Genomic DNA, 24,397 nt, shown 5'->3' on the forward strand with positions numbered 1-24,397 from the left:
ACACAAACCTCGGCCCGTTTCCCTGGCCAACAAAAGTAAGCTGCCCCGCTTCTGGATGGCAGATTGCAGGAGCCACTTTGCACCATCAAACCAGCCCGACTTGGCACTGGTGCCACCTCTTGTCTGGGAACCATCCTGCGTATCGTGGATTCTAAGGAGCCAGCCGGCCACTCCCAGCCACATTCCACCAAACACAAACAACGGCACTTTTCCCTGGAAAACAAAACTGGCCTGCCAACTTTTTGATGGCAGATTGCAGGAGCCACTTTTCACCATCAAACTAGCCCGACTTGGCACTGGTGCCACCTCTGGTCTGGGAATCATCCTACCTATCGTAGCTTTTCAGGAGCCAGCCGGTCACTCCCAGCCATAGGCCCCCAGACAGAAACCTCGGCCCGTTTCCCTGGCAAACAAAATTAAGCTGCCCCGCTTCTGGATGGCAGATTGCAGGAGCTATTTAGTACTATCAAACCAGCCCGACTTGGAACTGGTGCCACCTTGGCTCTGGGAACCATCTTGCCTATTGTGGATTTTCAGTGTTCAGCCGGCCACTCTCAGCCATATGCCCTCAAACACAAACCACGGCCCTTTTCTCTGGCAAACAAAACTCAACTGCCCCTCTTCTGGAAGGCAAATTGCAGGACGCACTTGGTACTACAAAAACAGCACAACTTGGCACTGGTGCCACCTTGGGTCTGGACACCATCCTGCGTATCGAGCATTTTAAGGAGCCAGCCGGCCACTCCCAGCCATATGCCCCCAAAAAAAAACCACGGCCCTTTTCTCTGGCAAACAAAACTCAGCTGCCCCGCTTCTGGATGGCAGATTGCAGGAGCCACTTTGCACCATCAAACCAGCCCGACTTGGCACTGGTGCCACCTCTGGTCTGGGAACCATCCTGCGTATCGTGGATTATAAGGAGCCAGCTGGCCACTCCCAGCCACAGCCCACCAAAAAAAAAATCAACGGCACTTTTCCCTGGAAAACAAAACTCGCCTGCCAACATTTTGATGGCAGATTGCAGGAGCCGCTTGATACTATCAAATCAGCCCAACTTGGCACTGGTGCCACCATGGGTCTGGTAACCATCCTGCCTATCGTAGCTTTTCAGGAGCCAGCCAGTCACTCCCAGCCATAGGCCCCCAGACAGAAACCTCGGCCCGTTTCCCTGGCAAACAAAAGTAAGCTGCCCCGCTTCTGGATGGCAGATTGCAGGAGCCACTTGGTACTATCAAACCAGCCCGACTTGGAACTGGTGCCACCTCTGGTCTGGGAACCATCCTGCGTATCGTGGATTCTAAGGAGCCAGCCGGCCACTCCCAGCCACATTCCACCAAACACAAACAACGGCACTTTTCCCTGGAAAACAAAACTCGCCTGCCAACTTTTTCATGGCAGATTGCAGGAGCCACTTTGCACCATCAAACTAGCCCGACTTGGCACTGGTGCCACCATGGTCTGGGAACCATCCTGCGTATCGTGGATTCTAATTAGCCAGCCGGCCACTCCCAGGCATAGGCCCCCAAACACAAACAACGGCGCTTTCCCCTGGAAAACAAAACTCGCCTGCCAACTTTTTGATGGCAGATTGCAGGAGCCGCTTGGTACTATCAAATCAGCCCAACGTGGCACTGGTGCCACCATGAGTCTGGTAACCATCCTGCCTATCGTAGCTTTTCAGGAGCCAGCCAGTCACTCCCAGCCATAGGCCCCCAGACAAAAACCTCGGCCCGTTTCCCTTGCAAACAAAAGTAAGCTGCCCCGCTTCTGGATGGCAGATTGCAGGAGCCACTTGGTACTATCAAACAAGCCCGACTTGGAACTGGTGCCACCTCTGATCTGGGAACCATCCTGCGTATCGTGGATTCTAAGGAGCCAGCTGGCCACTCCCAGCCACAGGCCGCCAAAAAAAATCAACGGCACTTTTCCCTGGAAAACAAAACTCGCCTGCCAACTTTTTGATGGCAGATTGCAGGAGCCGCTTGATACTATCAAATCAGCCCAACTTGGCACTGGTGCCACCATGGGTCTGGTAACCATCCTGCCTATCGTAGCTTTTCAGGAGCCAGCCGGTCACTCCCAGCCATAGGCCCCCAGACACAAACCTCGTCCCGTTTCCCTGGCAAACAAAAGTAAGCTGCCCCGCTTCTGGATGGCAGATTGCAGGAGCCACTTGGTACTATCAAACAAGCCCAACTTGGAACTGGTGCCACCTCTGGTCTGGGAACCATCCTGCGTATCGTGGATTCTAAGGAGCCAGCCGGCCACTCCCAGCCACAGTCCACCAAACACAAACAACGGCACTTTTCCCTGGAAAACAAAACTCGCCTGCAAACTTTTTCATGGCAGATTGCAGGAGCCACTTTGCACCATCAAACTAGCCCGACTTGGCACTGGTGCCACCTCTGGTCTGGGAACCATCCTGCGTATCGTGGATTCTAATTAGCCAGTCGGCCACTCCCAGCCATAGGCCCCCAAACACAACCAATGTCGCTTTTCCCTGGAAAACAAAACTCGCTTGCCAACATTTGATGGCAGATTGCAGGAGCCGCTTGGTACTATCAAATCAGCCCAACGTGGCACTGGTGCCACCATGAGTCTGGTAACCATCCTGCCTATCGTAGCTTTTCAGGAGCCAGCCAGTCACTCCCAGCCATAGGCCCCCAGACACAAACCTCGGCCTGTTTCCCTTGCAAACAAAAGTAAGCTGCCCCGCTTCTGGATGGCAGATTGCAGGAGCCACTTGGTACTATCAAACAAGCCCGACTTGGAACTGGTGCCACCTCTGGTCTGGGAACCATCCTGCGTATCGTGGATTCTAAGGAGCCAGCCGGCCACTCCCAGCCACAGGCCGCCAAACAAAATCAACGGCACTTTTCCCTGGAAAACAAAACTCGCCTGCCAACTTTTTGATGGCAGATTGCAGGAGCCACTTTTCACCATCAAACTAGCCCGACTTGGCACTGGTGCCAACTCTTGTCTTGGAACCATCCTGACTATCGTAGCTTTTCAGGAGCCAGCCGGTCACTCCCAGCCATAGGCCCCCAGACACAAACCTCGGCCCGTTTCCCTGGCAAACAAAAGTAAGCTGCCCCGCTTCTGGATGGCAGATTGCAGGAGCTATTTAGTACTATCAAACCAGCCCAACTTGGAACTGGTGCCACCTTGGCTCTGGGAACCATCCTGCCTATTGTGGATTTTCAGGGTTCAGCCGGCCACTCTCAGCCATATGCCCTCAAACACAAACCACGGCCCTTTTCTCTGGCAAACAAAACTCAACTGCCCCTCTTCTGGATGGCAAATTGCAGGACGCACTTGGTACTACAAAAACAGCACAACTTGGCACTGGTGCCACCTTGGGTCTGGTCACCATCCTGCGTATCGAGCATTTTAAGGAGCCAGCCGGCCACTCCCAGCCATAGGCCCCCAGACAGAAACCTCGGCACTTTTCTCTGGCAAACAAAACTCAGCTGCCCCGCTTCTGGATAGCAGATTGCAGGAGCCACTTTGCACCATCAAACTAGCCCGACTTGGCACTGGTGCCACCTCTGGTCTGGGAACCATCCTGCGTATCGTGGATTCTAATTAGCCAGCCGGCCACTCCCAGCCACAGGCCCCCAAACACAAAGAACGGCGCTTTTCCCTGGAAAACAAAATTCGCCTGCCAATATTTTGATGGCAGATTGCAGGAGCCACTTTGCACCATCAAACCAGCCCGACTTGGCACTGGTGCCACCTCTGGTCTGGGAACCATGCTGCGTATCGTGGATTCTAAGGAGCCAGCCGGCCACTCCCAGCCACAGGCCACCAAACACAAACAACGGCACTTTTCCCTGGAAAACAAAACTCGCCTGCCAACTTTTTCATGGCAGATTGCAGGAGCCACTTTGCACCATCAAACTAGCCCGACTTGGCACTGGTGCCACCATGGTCTGGGAACCATCCTGCGTATCGTGAATTCTAATTAGCCAGCCGGCCACTCCCAGCCACAAGCCCCCAAACACAAACAATGGCGCTTTCCCCTGGAAAACAAAACTCGCCTGCCAACTTTTTGATGGCAGATTGCAGGAGCCGCTTGGTACTATCAAATCAGCCCAACGTGGCACTGGTGCCACCATGAGTCTGGTAACCATCCTGCCTATCGTAGCTTTTCAGGAGCCAGCCGGTCACTCCCAGCCATAGGCCCCCAGACAAAAACCTCAGCACGTTTCCCTTGCAAACAAAAGTAAGCTGCCCCGCTTCTGGATGGCAGATTGCAGGAGCCACTTGGTACTATCAAACAAGCCCAACTTGGAACTGGTGCCACCTCTGGTCTGGGAACCATCCTGCGTATCGTGGATTCTAAGGAGCCAGCCGGCCACTCCCAGCCACAAGCCCCCAAACACAAACAACGGCGCTTTTCCCTGGAAAACAAAACTCGCCTGCCAACTTTTTGATGGCAGATTGCAGGAGCCGCTTGGTACTATCAAATCAGCCCAACTTGGCACTGGTGCCCCCATGAGTCTGGTAGCCATCCTGCCTATCGTAGCTTTTCAGGTGCCAGCCGGTCACTCCCAGCCATAGGCCCCCAGACACGAACCTCGGCCCGTTTCCCTGGCAAACAAAAGTAAGCTGCCCCGTTTCTGGATGGCAGATTGCAGGAGCCACTTGGTACTATCAAACCAGCCCGACTTGGAACTGGTGCCACCTCTGGTCTGGGAACCATGCTGTGTATCGTGGATTCTAAGGAGCCAGCCGGCCACTCCCAGCCACAGTCCACCAAACAAAATCATCGGCACTTTTCCCTGGAAAACAAAACTCGCCTGCCAACTTTTTAATGGCAGATTGCAGGAGCCACTTTGCACCATCAAACTAGCCCGACTTGGCACTGGTGCCACCTCTGGTCTGGGAACCATCCTGCGTATCGTGGATTCTAAGGAGCCAGCCGGCCAGTCCCAGCCACAGGCCCCCAAACACAAAGAACGGCGCTTTTCCCTGGAAAACAAAATTCGCCTGCCAACATTTTGATGGTAGATTGCAGGAGCCACTTTGCACCATCAAACCAGCCCGACTTGGCACTGGTGCCACCTCTTGTCTGGGAACCATCCTGCGTATCGTGGATTCTAAGGAGCCAGCCGGCCACTCCCAGCCACAGGCCCCCAAACACAAACAACGGCACTCTTCCCTGGAAAACAAAACTCGCCTGCCAACTTTTTGATGGCAGATTGCAGGAGCCACTTGGTACTATCAAATCAGCCCAACTTGGCACTGGTGCCACCATGGGTCTGGTCACCATCCTGCCTATCGTAGCTTTTCAGGAGCCAGCCGGACAGTCCCACCAATAGGCCCCCAGAAAAAACCTCGGCCCGTTTCCCTGGCAAACAAAAGTAAGCTACCCCGCTTCTGGATGGCAGATTGCAGGAGCCACTTTGCACCATCAAACTAGCCCGACTTGGCACTGGTGCCACCTCTGGTCTGGGAACCATCCTGCGTATCGTGGATTCTAAGGAGCCAGCCGGCCACTCCCAGCCACAAGCCCCCAAACACAAACAACGGCGCTTTTCCCTGGAAAACAAAACTCGCCTGCCAACTTTTTGATGGCAGATTGCAGGAGCCGCTTGGTACTATCAAATCAGCCCAACTTGGCACTGGTGCCCCCATGAGTCTGGTAACCATCCTGCCTATCGTAGCTTTTCAGGTGCCAGCCGGTCACTCCCAGCCATAGGCCCCCAGACACAAACTTCGGCCCGTTTCCCTGGCAAACAAAAGTAAGCTGCCCCGCTTCTGGATGGCAGATTGCAGGAGCCACTTGGTACTATCAAACCAGCCCGACTTGGAACTGGTGCCACCTCTGGTCTGGGAACCATGCTGTGTATCGTGGATTCTAAGGAGCCAGCCGGCCACTCCCAGCCACAGTCCACCAAACAAAATCATCGGCACTTTTCCCTGGAAAACAAAACTCGCCTGCCAACATTTTCATGGCAGATTGCAGGAGCCACTTTGCACCATCAAACTAGCCCGACTTGGCACTGGTGCCACCATGGTCTGGGAACCATCCTGCGTATCGTGGATTCTAATTAGCCAGCCGGCCACTCCCAGCCATAGGCCGCCAAACAAAAACAACGGCGCTTTTCCCTGGAAAACAAAACTCGCCTGCCAACATTTTGATGGCAGATTGCAGGAGCCGCTTGGTACTATCAAATCAGCCCAACGTGGCACTGGTGCCACCATGAGTCTGGTAACCATCCTGACTATCGTAGCTTTTCAGGAGCCAGCCAGTCTCTCCCAGACATAGGCCCCCAGACAAAAACCTCGGCCCGTTTCCCTTGCAAACAAAAGTAAGCTGCCCCGCTTCTGGATGGCAGATTGCAGGAGCCACTTGGTACTATCAAACAAGCCCAACTTGGAACTGGTGCCACCTCTGGTCTGGGAACCATCCTGCGTATCGTGGATTCTAAGGAGCCAGCCGGCCACTCCCAGCCACAGGCCCCCAAACACAAAGAACGGCGCTTTTCCCTGGAAAACAAAATTCGCCTGCCAACATTTTGATGGCAGATTGCAGGAGCCACTTTGCACCATCAAACCAGCCCGACTTGGCACTGGTGCCAACTCTTGTCTGGGAACCATCCTGCGTATCGTGGATTCTAAGGAGCCAGCCGGCCACTCCCAGCCACAGGCCCCCAAACACAAACAACGTCGCTTTTCCCTGGAAAACAAAACTCGCCTGCCAACTTTTTGATGGCAGATTGCAGGAGCCACTTGGTACTATCAAACCAGCCCAACGTGGCACTGGTGCCACCATGAGTCTGGTAACCATCCTGACTATCGTAGCTTTTCAGGAGCCAGCCAGTCTCTCCCAGACATAGGCCCCCAGACAAAAACCTCGGCCCGTTTCCCTTGCAAACAAAAGTAAGCTGCCCCGCTTCTGGATGGCAGATTGCAGGAGCCACTTGGTACTATCAAACAAGCCCAACTTGGAACTGGTGCCACCTCTGGTCTGGGAACCATCCTGCGTATCGTGGATTCTAAGGAGCCAGCCGGCCACTCCCAGCCACAGGCCCCCAAACACAAAGAACGGCGCTTTTCCCTGGAAAACAAAATTCGCCTGCCAACATTTTGATGGCAGATTGCAGGAGCCACTTTGCACCATCAAACCAGCCCGACTTGGCACTGGTGCCACCTCTTGTCTGGGAACCATCCTGCGTATCGTGGATTCTAAGGAGCCAGCCGGCCACTCCCAGCCACAGGCCCCCAAACACAAACAACGTCGCTTTTCCCTGGAAAACAAAACTCGCCTGCCAACTTTTTGATGGCAGATTGCAGGAGCCACTTGGTACTATCAAACCAGCCCAACTTGGCACTGGTGCCACCATGGGTCTGGTCACCATCCTGCCTATCGTAGCTTTTCAGGAGCCAGCCGGTCAGTCCCACCAATAGGCCCCCAGAAAAAACCTCGGCCCGTTTCCCTGGCAAACAAAAGTAAGCTACCCCGCTTCTGGATGGCAGATTGCAGGAGCCACTTGGTACTATCAAACAAGCCCAACTTGGAACTGGTGCCACCTCTGGTCTGGGAACCATCCTGCGTATCGTGGATTCTAAGGAGCCAGCCGGCCACTCCCAGCCACAGGCCACCAAAAAAAATCAACGGCACTTTTCCCTGGAAAACAAAACTTGCCTGCCAACATTTTGATGGCAGATTGCAGGAGCCGCTTCATACTATCAAATCAGCCCAACTTGGCACTGGTGCCACCATGGGTCTGGTCACCATCCTGCCTATCGCAGCTTTTCAGGAGCCAGCCGGTCACTCCCAGCCATAGGCCCCCAGACACAAACCTCGGCCCGTTTCCCTGGCAAACAAAAGTAAGCTGCCCCGCTTCTGGATGGCAGATTGCAGGAGCCACTTGGTACTATCAAACCAGCCCGACTTGGAACTGGTGCCACCTCTGGTCTGGGAACCATGCTGCGTATCGTGGATTCTAAGGAGCCAGCCAGCCACTCCCAGCCACAGGCCACCAAAAAAAGACAACGGCGCTTTTCCCTGGAAAACAAAATTCGCCTGCCAACATTTTGATGGTAGATTGCAGGAGCCACTTTGCACCATCAAACCAGCCCGACTTGGCACTGGTGCCACCTCTTGTCTGGGAACCATCCTGCGTATCGTGGATTCTAAGGAGCCAGCCGGCCACTCCCAGCCACAGGCCCCCAAACACAAACAACGGCACTCTTCCCTGGAAAACAAAACTCGCCTGCCAACTTTTTGATGGCAGATTGCAGGAGCCACTTGGTACTATCAAACCAGCCCAACTTGGCACTGGTGCCACCATGGGTCTGGTCACCATCCTGCCTATCGTAGCTTTTCAGGAGCCAGCCGGACAGTCCCACCAATAGGCCCCCAGAAAAAACCTCGGCCCGTTTCCCTGGCAAACAAAAGTAAGCTACCCCGCTTCTGGATGGCAGATTGCAGGAGCCACTTTGCAACATCAAACTTGCCCGACTTGGCACTGGTGCCACCTCTGGTCTGGGAACCATCCTGCGTATCGTGGATTCTAAGGAGCCAGCCGGCCACTCCCAGCCATAGGCCCCCAAACACAAACAACGGCGCTTTCCCCTGGAAAACAAAACTCGCCTGCCAACTTTTTGATGGCAGATTGCAGGAGCCGCTTGGTACTATCAAATCAGCCCAACGTGGCACTGGTGCCACCATGAGTCTGGTAACCATCCTGCCTATCGTAGCTTTTCAGGTGCCAGCCAGTCACTCCCAGCCATAGGCCCCCAGATAAAAACCTCGGCCCGTCTCTTTTGCAAACAAAAGTAAGCTGCCCCGCTTCTGGATGGCAGATTGCAGGAGCCACTTGGTACTATCAAACAAGCCCGACTTGGAACTGGTGCCACCTCTGGTCTGGGAACCATCCTGCGTATCGTGGATTCTAAGGAGCCAGCCGGCCACTCCCAGCCACAGGCCGCCAAAAAAAATCAATGGCACTTTTCCCTGGAAAACAAAACTCGCCTGCCAACATTTTGATGGCAGATTGCAGGAGCCGCTTGATACTATCAAATCAGCCCAACTTGGCACTGGTGCCACCATGGGTCTGGTAACCATCCTGCCTATCGTAGCTTTTCAGGAGCCAGCCGGTCACTCCCAGCCATAGGCCCCCAGACACAAACCTCGTCCCGTTTCCCTGGCAAACAAAAGTAAGCTGCCCCGCTTCTGGATGGCAGATTGCAGGAGCCACTTGGTACTATCAAACAAGCCCAACTTGGAACTGGTGCCACCTCTGGTCTGGGAACCATCCTGCGTATCGTGGATTCTAAGGAGCCAGCCGGCCACTCCCAGCCACAGTCCACCAAACACAAACAACGGCACTTTTCCCTGGAAAACAAAACTCGCCTGCAAACTTTTTAATGGCAGATTGCAGGAGCCACTTTGCACCATCAAACTAGCCCGACTTGGCACTGGTGCCACCTCTGGTCTGGGAACCATCCTGCGTATCGTGGATTCTAATTAGCCAGTCGGCCACTCCCAGCCATAGGCCCCCAAACACAACCAATGTCGCTTTTCCCTGGAAAACAAAACTCGCTTGCCAACTTTTTGATGGCAGATTGCAGGAGCCGCTTGGTACTATCAAATCAGCCCAACGTGGCACTGGTGCCACCATGAGTCTGGTAACCATCCTGCCTATCGTAGCTTTTCAGGAGCCAGCCAGACACTCCCAGCCATAGGCCCCCAGACACAAACCTCGGCCCGTTTCCCTGGCAAACAAAAGTAAGCTGCCCCGCTTCTGGATGGCAGATTGCAGGAGCCACTTGGTACTATAAAACCAGCCCGACTTGGAACTGGTGCCACCTCTGGTCTGGGAACCATGCTGCGTATCGTGGATTCTAAGGAGCCAGCCGGCCACTCCCAGCCACAGTCCACCAAACACAAACAACGGCACTTTTCCCGGGAAAACAAAACTCGCCTGCCAACTTTTTCATGGCAGATTGCAGGAGCCACTTTGCACCATCAAACTAGCCCGACTTGGCACTGGTGCCACCATGGTCTGGGAACCATCCTGCGTATCGTGGATTCTAATTAGCCAGCCGGCCACTCCCAGCCATAGGCCGCCAAACACAAACAAGGGCGCTTTCCCCTGCAAAACAAAACTCGCCTGCCAACTTTTTGATGGCAGATTGCAGGAGCCGCTTGGTACTATCAAATCAGCCCAACGTGGCACTGGTGCCACCATGAGTCTGGTAACCATCCTGCCTATCGTAGCTTTTCAGGAGCCAGCCAGTCACTCCCAGCCATAGGCCCCCAGACAAAAACCTCGGCCCGTTTCCCTTGCAAACAAAAGTAAGCTGCCCCGCTTCTGGATGGCAGATTGCAGGAGCCACTTGGTACTATCAAACAAGCCCAACTTGGCACTGGTGCCACCTCTGGTCTGGGAACCATCCTGCGTATCGTGGATTCTAAGGACCCAGCCGGCCACTCCCAGCCACAGGCCACCAAAAAAAATCAACGGCACTTTTCCCTGGAAAACAAAACTTGCCTGCCAACTTTTTGATGGCAGATTGCAGGAGCCGCTTGGTACTATCAAATCAGCCCAACTTGGCACTGGTGCCACCATGGGTCTGGTAACCATCCTGCCTATCGTAGCTTTTCAGGAGCCAGCCGGTCACTCCCAGCCATAGGCCCCCAGACACAAACCTCGGCCCGTTTCCCTGGCCAACAAAAGTAAGCTGCCCCGCTTCTGGATGGCAGATTGCAGGAGCCACTTTGCACCATCAAACCAGCCCGACTTGGCACTGGTGCCACCTCTTGTCTGGGAACCATCCTGCGTATCGTGGATTCTAAGGAGCCAGCCGGCCACTCCCAGCCACATTCCACCAAACACAAACAACGGCACTTTTCCCTGGAAAACAAAACTGGCCTGCCAACTTTTTGATGGCAGATTGCAGGAGCCACTTTTCACCATCAAACTAGCCCGACTTGGCACTGGTGCCACCTCTGGTCTGGGAACCATCCTGCGTATCGTGGATTCTAATTAGCCAGCCGGTCACTCCCAGCCACAGGCCCCCAAACACAAACAACGGCACTCTTCCCTGGAAAACAAAACTCGCCTGCCAACTTTTTGATGGCAGATTGCAGGAGCCACTTGGTACTATCAAACCAGCCCAACTTGGCACTGGTGCCACCATGGGTCTGGTCACCATCCTGCCTATCGTAGCTTTTCAGGAGCCAGCCGGACAGTCCCACCAATAGGCCCCCAGAAAAAACCTCGGCCCGTTTCCCTGGCAAACAAAAGTAAGCTACCCCGCTTCTGGATGGCAGATTGCAGGAGCCACTTTGCAACATCAAACTTGCCCGACTTGGCACTGGTGCCACCTCTGGTCTGGGAACCATCCTGCGTATCGTGGATTCTAAGGAGCCAGCCGGCCACTCCCAGCCATAGGCCCCCAAACACAAACAACGGCGCTTTCCCCTGGAAAACAAAACTCGCCTGCCAACTTTTTGATGGCAGATTGCAGGAGCCGCTTGGTACTATCAAATCAGCCCAACGTGGCACTGGTGCCACCATGAGTCTGGTAACCATCCTGCCTATCGTAGCTTTTCAGGAGCCAGCCAGTCACTCCCAGCCATAGGCCCCCAGATAAAAACCTCGGCCCGTCTCTTTTGCAAACAAAAGTAAGCTGCCCCGCTTCTGGATGGCAGATTGCAGGAGCCACTTGGTACTATCAAACAAGCCCGACTTGGAACTGGTGCCACCTCTGGTCTGGGAACCATCCTGCGTATCGTGGATTCTAAGGAGCCAGCCGGCCACTCCCAGCCACAGGCCGCCAAAAAAAATCAATGGCACTTTTCCCTGGAAAACAAAACTCGCCTGCCAACATTTTGATGGCAGATTGCAGGAGCCGCTTGATACTATCAAATCAGCCCAACTTGGCACTGGTGCCACCATGGGTCTGGTAACCATCCTGCCTATCGTAGCTTTTCAGGAGCCAGCCGGTCACTCCCAGCCATAGGCCCCCAGACACAAACCTCTTCCCGTTTCCCTGGCAAACAAAAGTAAGCTGCCCCGCTTCTGGATGGCAGATTGCAGGAGCCACTTGGTACTATCAAACAAGCCCAACTTGGAACTGGTGCCACCTCTGGTCTGGGAACCATCCTGCGTATCGTGGATTCTAAGGAGCCAGCCGGCCACTCCCAGCCACAGTCCACCAAACACAAACAACGGCACTTTTCCCTGGAAAACAAAACTCGCCTGCAAACTTTTTAATGGCAGATTGCAGGAGCCACTTTGCTCCATCAAACTAGCCCGACTTGGCACTGGTGCCACCTCTGGTCTGGGAACCATCCTGCGTATCGTGGATTCTAATTAGCCAGTCGGCCACTCCCAGCCATAGGCCCCCAAACACAACCAATGTCGCTTTTCCCTGGAAAACAAAACTCGCTTGCCAACTTTTTGATGGCAGATTGCAGGAGCCGCTTGGTACTATCAAATCAGCCCAACGTGGCACTGGTGCCACCATGAGTCTGGTAACCATCCTGCCTATCGTAGCTTTTCAGGAGCCAGCCAGACACTCCCAGCCATAGGCCCCCAGACACAAACCTCGGCCCGTTTCCCTGGCAAACAAAAGTAAGCTGCCCCGCTTCTGGATGGCAGATTGCAGGAGCCACTTGGTACTATCAAACCAGCCCGACTTGGAACTGGTGCCACCTCTGGTCTGGGAACCATGCTGCGTATCGTGGATTCTAAGGAGCCAGCCGGCCACTCCCAGCCACAGTCCACCAAACACAAACAACGGCACTTTTCCCGGGAAAACAAAACTCGCCTGCCAACTTTTTCATGGCAGATTGCAGGAGCCACTTTGCACCATCAAACTAGCCCGACTTGGCACTGGTGCCACCATGGTCTGGGAACCATCCTGCGTATCGTGGATTCTAATTAGCCAGCCGGCCACTCCCAGCCATAGGCCGCCAAACACAAACAAGGGCGCTTTCCCCTGCAAAACAAAACTCGCCTGCCAACTTTTTGATGGCAGATTGCAGGAGCCGCTTGGTACTATCAAATCAGCCCAACGTGGCACTGGTGCCACCATGAGTCTGGTAAACATCCTGCCTATCGTAGCTTTTCAGGAGCCAGCCAGTCACTCCCAGCCATAGGCCCCCAGACAAAAACCTCGGCCCGTTTCCCTTGCAAACAAAAGTAAGCTGCCCCGCTTCTGGATGGCAGATTGCAGGAGCCACTTGGTACTATCAAACAAGCCCAACTTGGAACTGGTGCCACCTCTGGTCTGGGAACCATCCTGCGTATCGTGGATTCTAAGGACCCAGCCGGCCACTCCCAGCCACAGGCCACCAAAAAAAATCAACGGCACTTTTCCCTGGAAAACAAAACTTGCCTGCCAACTTTTTGATGGCAGATTGCAGGAGCCGCTTGGTACTATCAAATCAGCCCAACGTGGCACTGGTGCCACCATGGGTCTGGTAACCATCCTGCCTATCGTAGCTTTTCAGGAGCCAGCCGGTCACTCCCAGCCATAGGCCCCCAGACACAAACCTCGGCCCGTTTCCCTGGCCAACAAAAGTAAGCTGCCCCGCTTCTGGATGGCAGATTGCAGGAGCCACTTTGCACCATCAAACCAGCCCGACTTGGCACTGGTGCCACCTCTTGTCTGGGAACCATCCTGCGTATCGTGGATTCTAAGGAGCCAGCCGGCCACTCCCAGCCACATTCCACCAAACACAAACAACGGCACTTTTCCCTGGAAAACAAAACTGGCCTGCCAACTTTTTGATGGCAGATTGCAGGAGCCACTTTTCACCATCAAACTAGCCCGACTTGGCACTGGTGCCACCTCTGGTCTGGGAATCATCCTACCTATCGTAGCTTTTCAGGAGCCAGCCGGTCACTCCCAGCCATAGGCCCCCAGACAGAAACCTCGGCCCGTTTCCCTGGCAAACAAAATTAAGCTGCCCCGCTTCTGGATGGCAGATTGCAGGAGCTATTTAGTACTATCAAACCAGCCCGACTTGGAACTGGTGCCACCTTGGCTCTGGGAACCATCTTGCCTATTGTGGATTTTCAGTGTTCAGCCGGCCACTCTCAGCCATATGCCCTCAAACACAAACCACGGCCCTTTTCTCTGGCAAACAAAACTCAACTGCCCCTCTTCTGGAAGGCAAATTGCAGGACGCACTTGGTACTACAAAAACAGCACAACTTGGCACTGGTGCCACCTTGGGTCTGGACACCATCCTGCGTATCGAGCATTTTAAGGAGCCAGCCGGCCACTCCCAGCCATATGCCCCCAAAAAAAACCACGGCCCTTTTCTCTGGCAAACAAAACTCAGCTGCCCCGCTTCTGGATGGCAGATTGCAGGAGCCACTTTGCACCATCAAACCAGCCCGACTTGGCACTGGTGCCACCTCTGGTCTGGGAACCATCCTGCGTATCGTGGATTATAAGGAGCCAGCTGGCCACTCCCAGCCACAGCCCACCAAAAAAAAAATCAACGGCACTTTTCCCTGGAAAACAAAACTCGCCTGCCAACATTTTGATGGCAGATTGCAGGAGCCGCTTGATACTATCAAATCAGCCCAACTTGGCACTGGTGCCACCATGGGTCTGGTAACCATCCTGCCTATCGTAGCTTTTCAGGAGCCAGCCAGTCACTCCCAGCCATAGGCCCCCAGACAGAAACCTAGGCCCGTTTCCCTGGCAAACAAAAGTAAGCTGCCCCGCTTCTGGATGGCAGATTGCAGGAGCCACTTGGTACTATCAAACCAGCCCGACTTGGAACTGGTGCCACCTCTGGTCTGGGAACCATCCTGCATATCGTGGATTCTAAGGAGCCAGCCGGCCACTCCCAGCCACAGGCCACCAAACACAAACAACGGCACTTTTCCCTGGAAAACAAAACTCGCCTGCCAACTTTTTCATGGCAGATTGCAGGAGCCACTTTGCACCATCAAACTAGCCCGACTTGGCACTGGTGCCACCATGGTCTGGGAACCATCCTGCGTATCGTGGATTCTAATTAGCCAGCCGGCCACTCCCAGGCATAGGCCCCCAAACACAAACAACGGCGCTTTTCCCTGGAAAACAAAACTCGCCTGCCAACTTTTTGATGGCAGATTGCAGGAGCCGCTTGGTACTATCAAATCAGCCCAACGTGGCACTGGTGCCACCATGAGTCTGGTAACCATCCTGCCTATCGTAGCTTTTCAGGAGCCAGCCAGTCACTCCCAGCCATAGGCCCCCAGACAAAAACCTCGGCCCGTTTCCCTTGCAAACAAAAGTAAGCTGCCCCGCTTCTGGATGGCAGATTGCAGGAGCCACTTGGTACTATCAAACAAGCCCGACTTGGAACTGGTGCCACCTCTGATCTGGGAACCATCCTGCGTATCGTGGATTCTAAGGAGCCAGCTGGCCACTCCCAGCCACAGTCCGCCAAAAAAAATCAACGGCACTTTTCCCTGGAAAACAAAACTCGCCTGCCAACTTTTTGATGGCAGATTGCAGGAGCCGCTTGATACTATCAAATCAGCCCAACTTGGCACTGGTGCCACCATGGGTCTGGTAACCATCCTGCCTATCGTAGCTTTTCAGGAGCCAGCCGGTCACTCCCAGCCATAGGCCCCCAGACACAAACCTCGTCCCGTTTCCCTGGCAAACAAAAGTAAGCTGCACCGCTTCTGGATGGCAGATTGCAGGAGCCACTTGGTACTATCAAACAAGCCCAACTTGGAACTGGTGCCACCTCTGGTCTGGGAACCATCCTGCGTATCGTGGATTCTAAGGAGCCAGCCGGCCACTCCCAGCCACAGTCCACCAAACACAAACAACGGCACTTTTCCCTGGAAAACAAAACTCGCCTGCAAACTTTTTCATGGCAGATTGCAGGAGCCACTTTGCACCATCAAACTAGCCCGACTTGGCACTGGTGCCACCTCTGGTCTGGGAACCATCCTGCGTATCGTGGATTCTAATTAGCCAGTCGGCCACTCCCAGCCATAGGCCCCCAAACACAACCAATGTCGCTTTTCCCTGGAAAACAAAACTCGCTTGCCAACTTTTTGATGGCAGATTGCAGGAGCCGCTTGGTACTATCAAATCAGCCCAACGTGGCACTGGTGCCACCATGAGTCTGGTAACCATCCTGCCTATCGTAGCTTTTCAGGAGCCAGCCAGTCACTCCCAGCCATAGGCCCCCAGACACAAACCTCGGCCCGTTTCCCTTGCAAACAAAAGTAAGCTGCCCCGCTTCTGGATGGCAGATTGCAGGAGCCACTTGGTACTATCAAACAAGCCCGACTTGGAACTGGTGCCACCTCTGGTCTGGGAACCATCCTGCGTATCGTGGATTCTAAGGAGCCAGCCGGCCACTCCCAGCCACAGGCCTCCAAACAAAATCAACGGAACTTTTCCCTGGAAAACAAAACTCGCCTGCCAACTTTTTGATGGCAGATTGCAGGAGCCACTTTTCACCATCAAACTAGCCCGACTTGGCACTGGTGCCAACTCTTGTCTTGGAACCATCCTGACTATCGTAGCTTTTCAGGAGCCAGCCGGTCACTCCCAGCCATAGGCCCCCAGACACAAACCTCGGCCCGTTTCCCTGGCAAACAAAAGTAAGCTGCCCCGCTTCTGGATGGCAGATTGCAGGAGCTATTTAGTACTATCAAACCAGCCCAACTTGGAACTGGTGCCACCTTGGCTCTGGGAACCATCCTGCCTATTGTGGATTTTCAGGGTTCAGCCGGCCACTCTCAGCCATATGCCCTCAAACACAAACCACGGCCCTTTTCTCTGGCAAACAAAACTCAACTGCCCCTCTTCTGGATGGCAAATTGCAGGACGCACTTGGTACTACAAAAACAGCACAACTTGGCACTGGTGCCACCTTGGGTCTGGTCACCATCCTGCGTATCGAGCATTTTAAGGAGCCCGCCGGCCACTCCCAGCCATAGGCCCCCAGACAGAAACCTCGGCACTTTTCTCTGGCAAACAAAACTCAGCTGCCCCGCTTCTGGATAGCAGATTGCAGGAGCCACTTTGCACCATCAAACTAGCCCGACTTGGCACTGGTGCCACCTCTGGTCTGGGAACCATCCTGCGTATCGTGGATTCTAATTAGCCAGCCGGCCACTCCCAGCCACAGGCCCCCAAACACAAAGAACGGCGCTTTTCCCTGGAAAACAAAATTCGCCTGCCAATATTTTGATGGCAGATTGCAGGAGCCACTTTGCACCATCAAACCAGCCCGACTTGGCACTGGTGCCACCTCTGGTCTGGGAACCATGCTGCGTATCGTGGATTCTAAGGAGCCAGCCGGCCACTCCCAGCCACAGGCCACCAAACACAAACAACGGCACTTTTCCCTGGAAAACAAAACTCGCCTGCCAACTTTTTCATGGCAGATTGCAGGAGCCACTTTGCACCATCAAACTAGCCCGACTTGGCACTGGTGCCACCATGGTCTGGGAACCATCCTGCGTATCGTGAATTCTAATTAGCCAGCCGGCCACTCCCAGCCACAAGCCCCCAAACACAAACAACGGCGCTTTCCCCTGGAAAACAAAACTCGCCTGCCAACTTTTTGATGGCAGATTGCAGGAGCCGCTTGGTACTATCAAATCAGCCCAACGTGGCACTGGTGCCACCATGAGTCTGGTAACCATCCTGCCTATCGTAGCTTTTCAGGAGCCAGCCGGTCACTCCCAGCCATAGGCCCCCAGACAAAAACCTCAGCACGTTTCCCTTGCAAACAAAAGTAAGCTGCCCCGCTTCTGGATGGCAGATTGCAGGAGCCACTTGGTACTATCAAACAATCCCAACTTGGAACTGGTGCCACCTCTGGTCTGGGAACCATCCTGCGTATCGTTGATTCTAAGGAGCCAGCCGGCCACTCCCAGCCACAGGCCACCAAAAAAAATCAACGGCACTTTTCCCTGGAAAACAAAACTTGCCTGCCAACATTTTGATGGCAGATTGCAGGAGCCGCTTCATACTATCAAATCAGCCCAACTTGGCACTGGTGCCACCATGAGTCTGGTAACCATCCTGCCTATCGCAGCTTTTCAGGAGCCAGCCGGTCACTCCCAGCCATAGGCCCCCAGACACAAACCTCGGCCCGTTTCCCTGGCAAACAAAAGTAAGCTGCCCCGCTTCTGGATGGCAGATTGCAGGAGCCACTTGGTACTATCAAACCAGCCCGACTTGGAACTGGTGCCACTTCTGGTCTTGGTACCATCCTGCGTATCGTGGATCCTAAGGAGCCAGCCGGCCACTCCCAGCCACAGGCCACCAAACAAAGTCAACGGCGCTTTCCCCAGGAAAACAAAACTCGCCTGCCAACTTTTTAATGGCAGATTGCAGGAGCCACTTTGCACCATCAAACTAGCCCGACTTGGCACTGGTGCCACCTCTGGTCTGGGAACCATCCTGCGTATCGTGGATTCTAAGGAGCCAGCCGGCCACTCCCAGCCACAGGCCCCCAAACACAAAGAACGGCGCTTTTCCCTGGAAAACAAAATTCGCCTGCCAGCATTTTGATGGTAGATTGCAGGAGCCACTTTGCACCATCAAACCAGCCCGACTTGGCACTGGTGCCACCTCTTGTCTGGGAACCATCCTGCGTATCGTGGATTCTAATTAGCCAGCCGGCCACTCCCAGCCACAGGCCCCCAAACACAAAGAACGGCGCTTTTCCCTGGAAAACAAAATTCGCCTGCCAATATTTTGATGGCATATTGCAGGAGCCACTTTGCACCATCAAACCAGCCCGACTTGGCACTGGTGCCACCTCTGGTCTGGGAACCATGCTGCGTATCGTGGATTCTAAGGAGCCAGCCGGCCACTCCCAGCCACAGGCCACCAAACACAAACAACGGCACTTTTCCCTGGAAAACAAAACTCGCCTGCCAACTTTTTCATGGCAGATTGCAGGAGCCACTTTGCACCATCAAACTAGCCCGACTTGGCACTGGTGCCACCATGGTCTGGGAACCATCCTGCGTATCGTGAATTCTAATTAGCCAGCCGGCCACTCCCAGCCACAAGCCCCCAAACACAAACAACGGCGCTTTCCCCTGGAAAACAAAACTCGCCTGCCAACTTTTTGATGGCAGATTGCAGGAGCCGCTTGGTACTATCAAATCAGCCCAACGTGGCACTGGTGCCACCATGAGTCTGGTAACCATCCTGCCTATCGTAGCTTTTCAGGAGCCAGCCGGTCACTCCCAGCCATAGGCCCCCAGACAAAAACCTCAGCACGTTTCCCTTGCAAACAAAAGTAAGCTGCCCCGCTTCTGGATGGCAGATTGCAGGAGCCACTTGGTACTATCAAACAAGCCCAACTTGGAACTGGTGCCACCTCTGGTCTGGGAACCATCCTGCGTATCGTGGATTTTAAGGAGCCAGCCGGCCACTCCCAGCCACAGGCCACCAAAAAAAATCAACGGCACTTTTCCCTGGAAAACAAAACTTGCCTGCCAACATTTTGATGGCAGATTGCAGGAGCCGCTTCATACTATCAAATCAGCCCAACTTGGCACTGGTGCCACCATGAGTCTGGTAACCCTCCTGCCTATCGCAGCTTTTCAGGAGCCAGCCGGTCACTCCCAGCCATAGGCCCCCAGACACAAACCTCGGCCCGTTTCCCTGGCAAACAAAAGTAAGCTGCCCCGCTTCTGGATGGCAGATTGCAGGAGCTATTTAGTACTATCAAACCAGCCCGACTTGGCCCTGGTGCCACCTTGGCTAAGGGAACCATCCTGCCTATTGTGGATTTTCAGGGGTCAGCCGGCCACTCTCAGCCATATGCCCTCAAACACAAACCACGGCCCTTTTCTCTGGCAAACAAAACTCAACTGCCCCTCTTCTGGATGGCAAATTGCAGGACGCACTTGGTACTACAAAAACAGCACAACTTGGCACTGGTGCCACCTTGGGTCTGGTCACCATCCTGCGTATCGAGCATTTTAAGAAGCCAGCCGGCCACTCCAAGCCATATGCCCCCAAAAAAAAACCACGGCCCTTTTCTCTGGCAAACAAAACTCAGCTGCCCCGCTTCTGGATGGCAGATTGCAGGAGCCACTTTGCACCATCAAAGCAGCCCGACTTGGCACTGATGCCACCTCTGGTATGGGAACCATCCTGCGTATCGTGGATTATAAGGAGCCAGCCGGCCACTCCCAGCCACAGGCCACCAAAAAAAATCAACGGCACTTTTCCCTGGAAAACAAAACTCGCCTGCCAACTTTTTGATGGCAGATTGCAGGAGCCGCTTGATACTATCAAATCAGCCCAACTTGGCACTGGTGCCACCATGGGTCTGGTTACCATCCTGCCTATCGTAGCTTTTCAGGAGCCAGCCGGTCACTCCCAGCCATAGGCCCCCAGACACAAACCTCGGCCCGTTTCCCTGGCAAACAAAAGTAAGCTGCCCCGCTTCTGGATGGCAGATTGCAGGAGCCACTTGGTACTATCAAACCAGCCCGACTTGGAACTGGTGCCACCTCTGGTCTGGGAACCATCCTGCGTATCGTGGATTCTAAGGAGCCAGCTGGCCACTCCCAGCCACAGGCCCCAAGACACAAACAACGGCACTTTTCCCTGGAAAACAAAACTGGCCTGCCAACTTTTTAATGGCAGATTGCAGGAGCCACTTTGCACCATCAAACTAGCCCGACTTGGCACTGGTGCCACCTCTGGTCTGGGAACCATCCTGCGTATCGTGGATTCTAAGGAGCCAGCCGGCCACTCCCAGCCACAGGCCCCCAAACACAAACAACGGAGCTTTTCCCTGGAAAACAAAACTCGCCTGCCAACTTTTTGATGGCAGATTGCAGGAGCCACTTTGCACCATCAAACTAGCCCGACTTGGCACTGGTGCCACCATGGGTCTGGGAACCATCCTGCGTATCGTGGATTCTAATTAGCCAGCCGGCCTCTCCCAGCCGTAGTCCGCCAAACACAAACAACGGCGCTTTCCCCTGGAAAACAAAACTCGCCTGCCAACTTTTTGATGGCAGATTGCAGGAGCCGCTTGGTACTATCAAATCAGCCCAACGTGGCACTGGTGCCACCATGAGTCTGGTAACCATCCGGACTATCGTAGGAGTCAGGAGCCAGCCAGTCTCTCCCAGCCATAGGCCCCCAGACAAAAACCTCGGCCCGTTTCCCTTGCAAACAAAAGTAAGCTGCCCCGCTTCTGGATGGCAGATTGCAGGAGCCACTTGGTACTATCAAACAAGCCCAACTTGGAAGTGGTGCCACCTCTGGTCTGGGAACCATGCTGCGTATCGTGGATTCTAAGGAGCCAGCCGGCCACTCCCAGCCACAGGCCACCAAACACAAACAACGGCACTTTTCCCTGGAAAACAAAACTCGCCTGCCAACTTTTTGATGGCAGATTGCAGGAGCCGCTTGATACTATCAAATCAGCCGAACTTGGCACTGGTGCCACCATGGGTCTGGTCACCATCCTGCCTATCGTAGCTTTTCAGGAGCCAGCCGATCACTCCCAGCCATAGGCCCCCAGACACAAACCTCGGCCCGTTTCCCTGGCAAACAAAAGTAAGCTGCCCCGCTTCTGGATGGCAGATTGCAGGAGTCACTTTGCACCATCAAACCAGCCCGACTTGGCACTGGTGCCACCTCTGGTCTGGGAACCATCCTGCGTATCGTGGATTCTAAGGAGCCAGCCGGCCACTCCCAGCCACAGGCCGCCAAACAAAATCAACGGCACTTTTCCCTGGAAAACAAAACTCGCCTGCCAACTTTTTGATGGCAGATTGCAGGAGCCACTTTTCACCATCAAACTAGCCCGACTTGGCACTGGTGCCACCTCTGGTCTGGGAAACATCCTGCCTATCGTAGCTTTTCAGGAGCCAGCCGGTCACTCCCAGCCATAGGCCCCCAGACAAAAACCTCGGCCCGTTTCCCTGGCAAACAAAATTACGCTGCCCCGCTTCTGGATGGCAGATTGCAGGAGCTATTTAGTACTATGAAACCAGCCCGACTTGGAACTGGTGCCACCTTGGCTCTGGGAACCATCCTGCCTATTGTGGATTTTCAGGGGTCAGCCGGCCACTCTCAGCCATATGCCCTCAAACACAAACCACGGCCCTTTTCTCTGGCAAACAAAACTCAACTGCCCCTCTTCTGGATGGCAAATTGCAGGACGCACTTGGTACTACAAAAACAGCACAACTTGGCACTGGTGCCACCTTGGGTCTGGTCACCATCCTGCGTATCGAGCATTTTAAGAAGCCAGCCGGCCACTCCAAGCCATATGCCCCCAAAAAAAAACCACGGCCCTTTTCTCTGGCAAACAAAACTCAGCTGCCCCGCTTCTGGATGACAGATTGCAGGAGCCACTTTGCACCATCAAAGCAGCCCGACTTGGCACTGATGCCACCTCTGGTATGGGAACCATCCTGCGTATCGTGGATTATAAGGAGCCAGCCGGCCACTCCCAGCCACAGGCCACCAAAAAAAATCAACGGCACTTTTCCCTGGAAAACAAAACTCGCCTGCCAACTTTTTGATGGCAGATTGCAGGAGCCGCTTGATACTATCAAATCAGCCCAACTTGGCACTGGTGCCACCATGGGTCTGGTAACCATCCTGCCTATCGTAGCTTTTCAGGAGCCAGCCGGTCACTCCCAGCCATAGGCCCCCAGACACAAACCTCGGCCCGTTTCCCTGGCAAACAAAAGTAAGCTGCCCCGCTTCTGGATGGCAGATTGCAGGAGCCACTTGGTACTATCAAACCAGCCCGACTTGGAACTGGTGCCACCTCTGGTCTGGGAACCATCGTGCGTATCGTGGATTCTAAGGAGCCAGCTGGCCACTCCCAGCCACAGGCCCCAAGACACAAACAACGGCACTTTTCCCTGGAAAACAAAACTGGCCTGCCAACTTTTTAATGGCAGATTGCAGGAGCCACTTTGCACCATCAAACTAGCCCGACTTGGCACTGGTGCCACCTCTGGTCTGGGAACCATCCTGCGTATCGTGGATTCTAAGGAGCCAGCCGGCCACTCCCAGCCACAGGCCCCCAAACACAAACAACGGCGCTTTTCCCTGGAAAACAAAACTCGCCTGCCAACTTTTTCATGGCAGATTGCAGGAGCCACTTTGCACCATCAAACTAGCCCGACTTGGCACTGGTGCCACCATGGGTCTGGGAACCATCCTGCGTATCGTGGATTCTAATTAGCCAGCCGGCCTCTCCCAGCCGTAGGCCGCCAAACACAAACAACGGCGCTTTCCCCTGGAAAACAAAACTCGCCTGCCAACTTTTTGATGGCAGATTGCAGGAGCCGCTTGGTACTATCAAATCAGCCCAACGTGGCACTGGTGCCACCATGAGTCTGGTAACCATCCTGACTATCGTAGCTTTTCAGGAGCCAGCCAGTCTCTCCCAGCCATAGGCCCCCAGACAAAAACCTCGGCCCGTTTCCCTTGCAAACAAAAGTAAGCTGCCCCGCTTCTGGATGGCAGATTGCAGGAGCCACTTGGTACTATCAAACAAGCCCAACTTGGAAGTGGTGCCATCTCTGGTCTGGGAACCATGCTGCGTATCGTGGATTCTAAGGAGCCAGCCGGCCACTCCCAGCCACAGGCCCCCAAACACAAACAACGGCACTTTTCCCTGGAAAACAAAACTCGCCTGCCAACTTTTTGATGGCAGATTGCAGGAGCCGCTTGATACTATCAAATCAGCCCAACTTGGCACTGGTGCCACCATGGGTCTGGTCACCATCCTGCCTATCGTAGCTTTTCAGGAGCCAGCCGATCACTCCCAGCCATAGGCCCCCAGACACAAACCTCGGCCCGTTTCCCTGGCAAACAAAAGTAAGCTGCCCCGCTTCTGGATGGCAGATTGCAGGAGCCACTTTGCACCATCAAACCAGCCCGACTTGGCACTGGTGCCACCTCTGGTCTGGGAACCATCCTGCGTATCGTGGATTCTAAGGAGCCAGCCGGCCACTCCCAGCCACAGGCCGCCAAACAAAATCAACGGCACTTTTCCCTGGAAAACAAAACTCGCCTGCCAACTTTTTGATGGCAGATTGCAGGAGCCACTTTTCACCATCAAACTAGCCCGACTTGGCACTGGTGCCACCTCTGGTCTGGGAAATATCCTGCCTATCGTAGCTTTTCAGGAGCCAGCCGGTCACTCCCAGCCATAGGCCCCCAGACAAAAACCTCGGCCCGTTTCCCTGGCAAACAAAATTACGCTGCCCCGCTTCTGGATGGCAGATTGCAGGAGCTATTTAGTACTATCAAACCAGCCCGACTTGGAACTGGTGCCACCTTGGCTCTGGGAACCATCCTGCCTATTGTGGATTTTCAGGGGTCAGCCGGCCACTCTCAGCCATATGCCCTCAAACACAAACCACGGCCCTTTTCTCTGGCAAAC

Source organism: Melospiza melodia, chromosome 28 (assembly GCF_035770615.1).
Source record: "Melospiza melodia melodia isolate bMelMel2 chromosome 28, bMelMel2.pri, whole genome shotgun sequence".
Lineage (NCBI taxonomy): Eukaryota > Metazoa > Chordata > Aves > Passeriformes > Passerellidae > Melospiza > Melospiza melodia.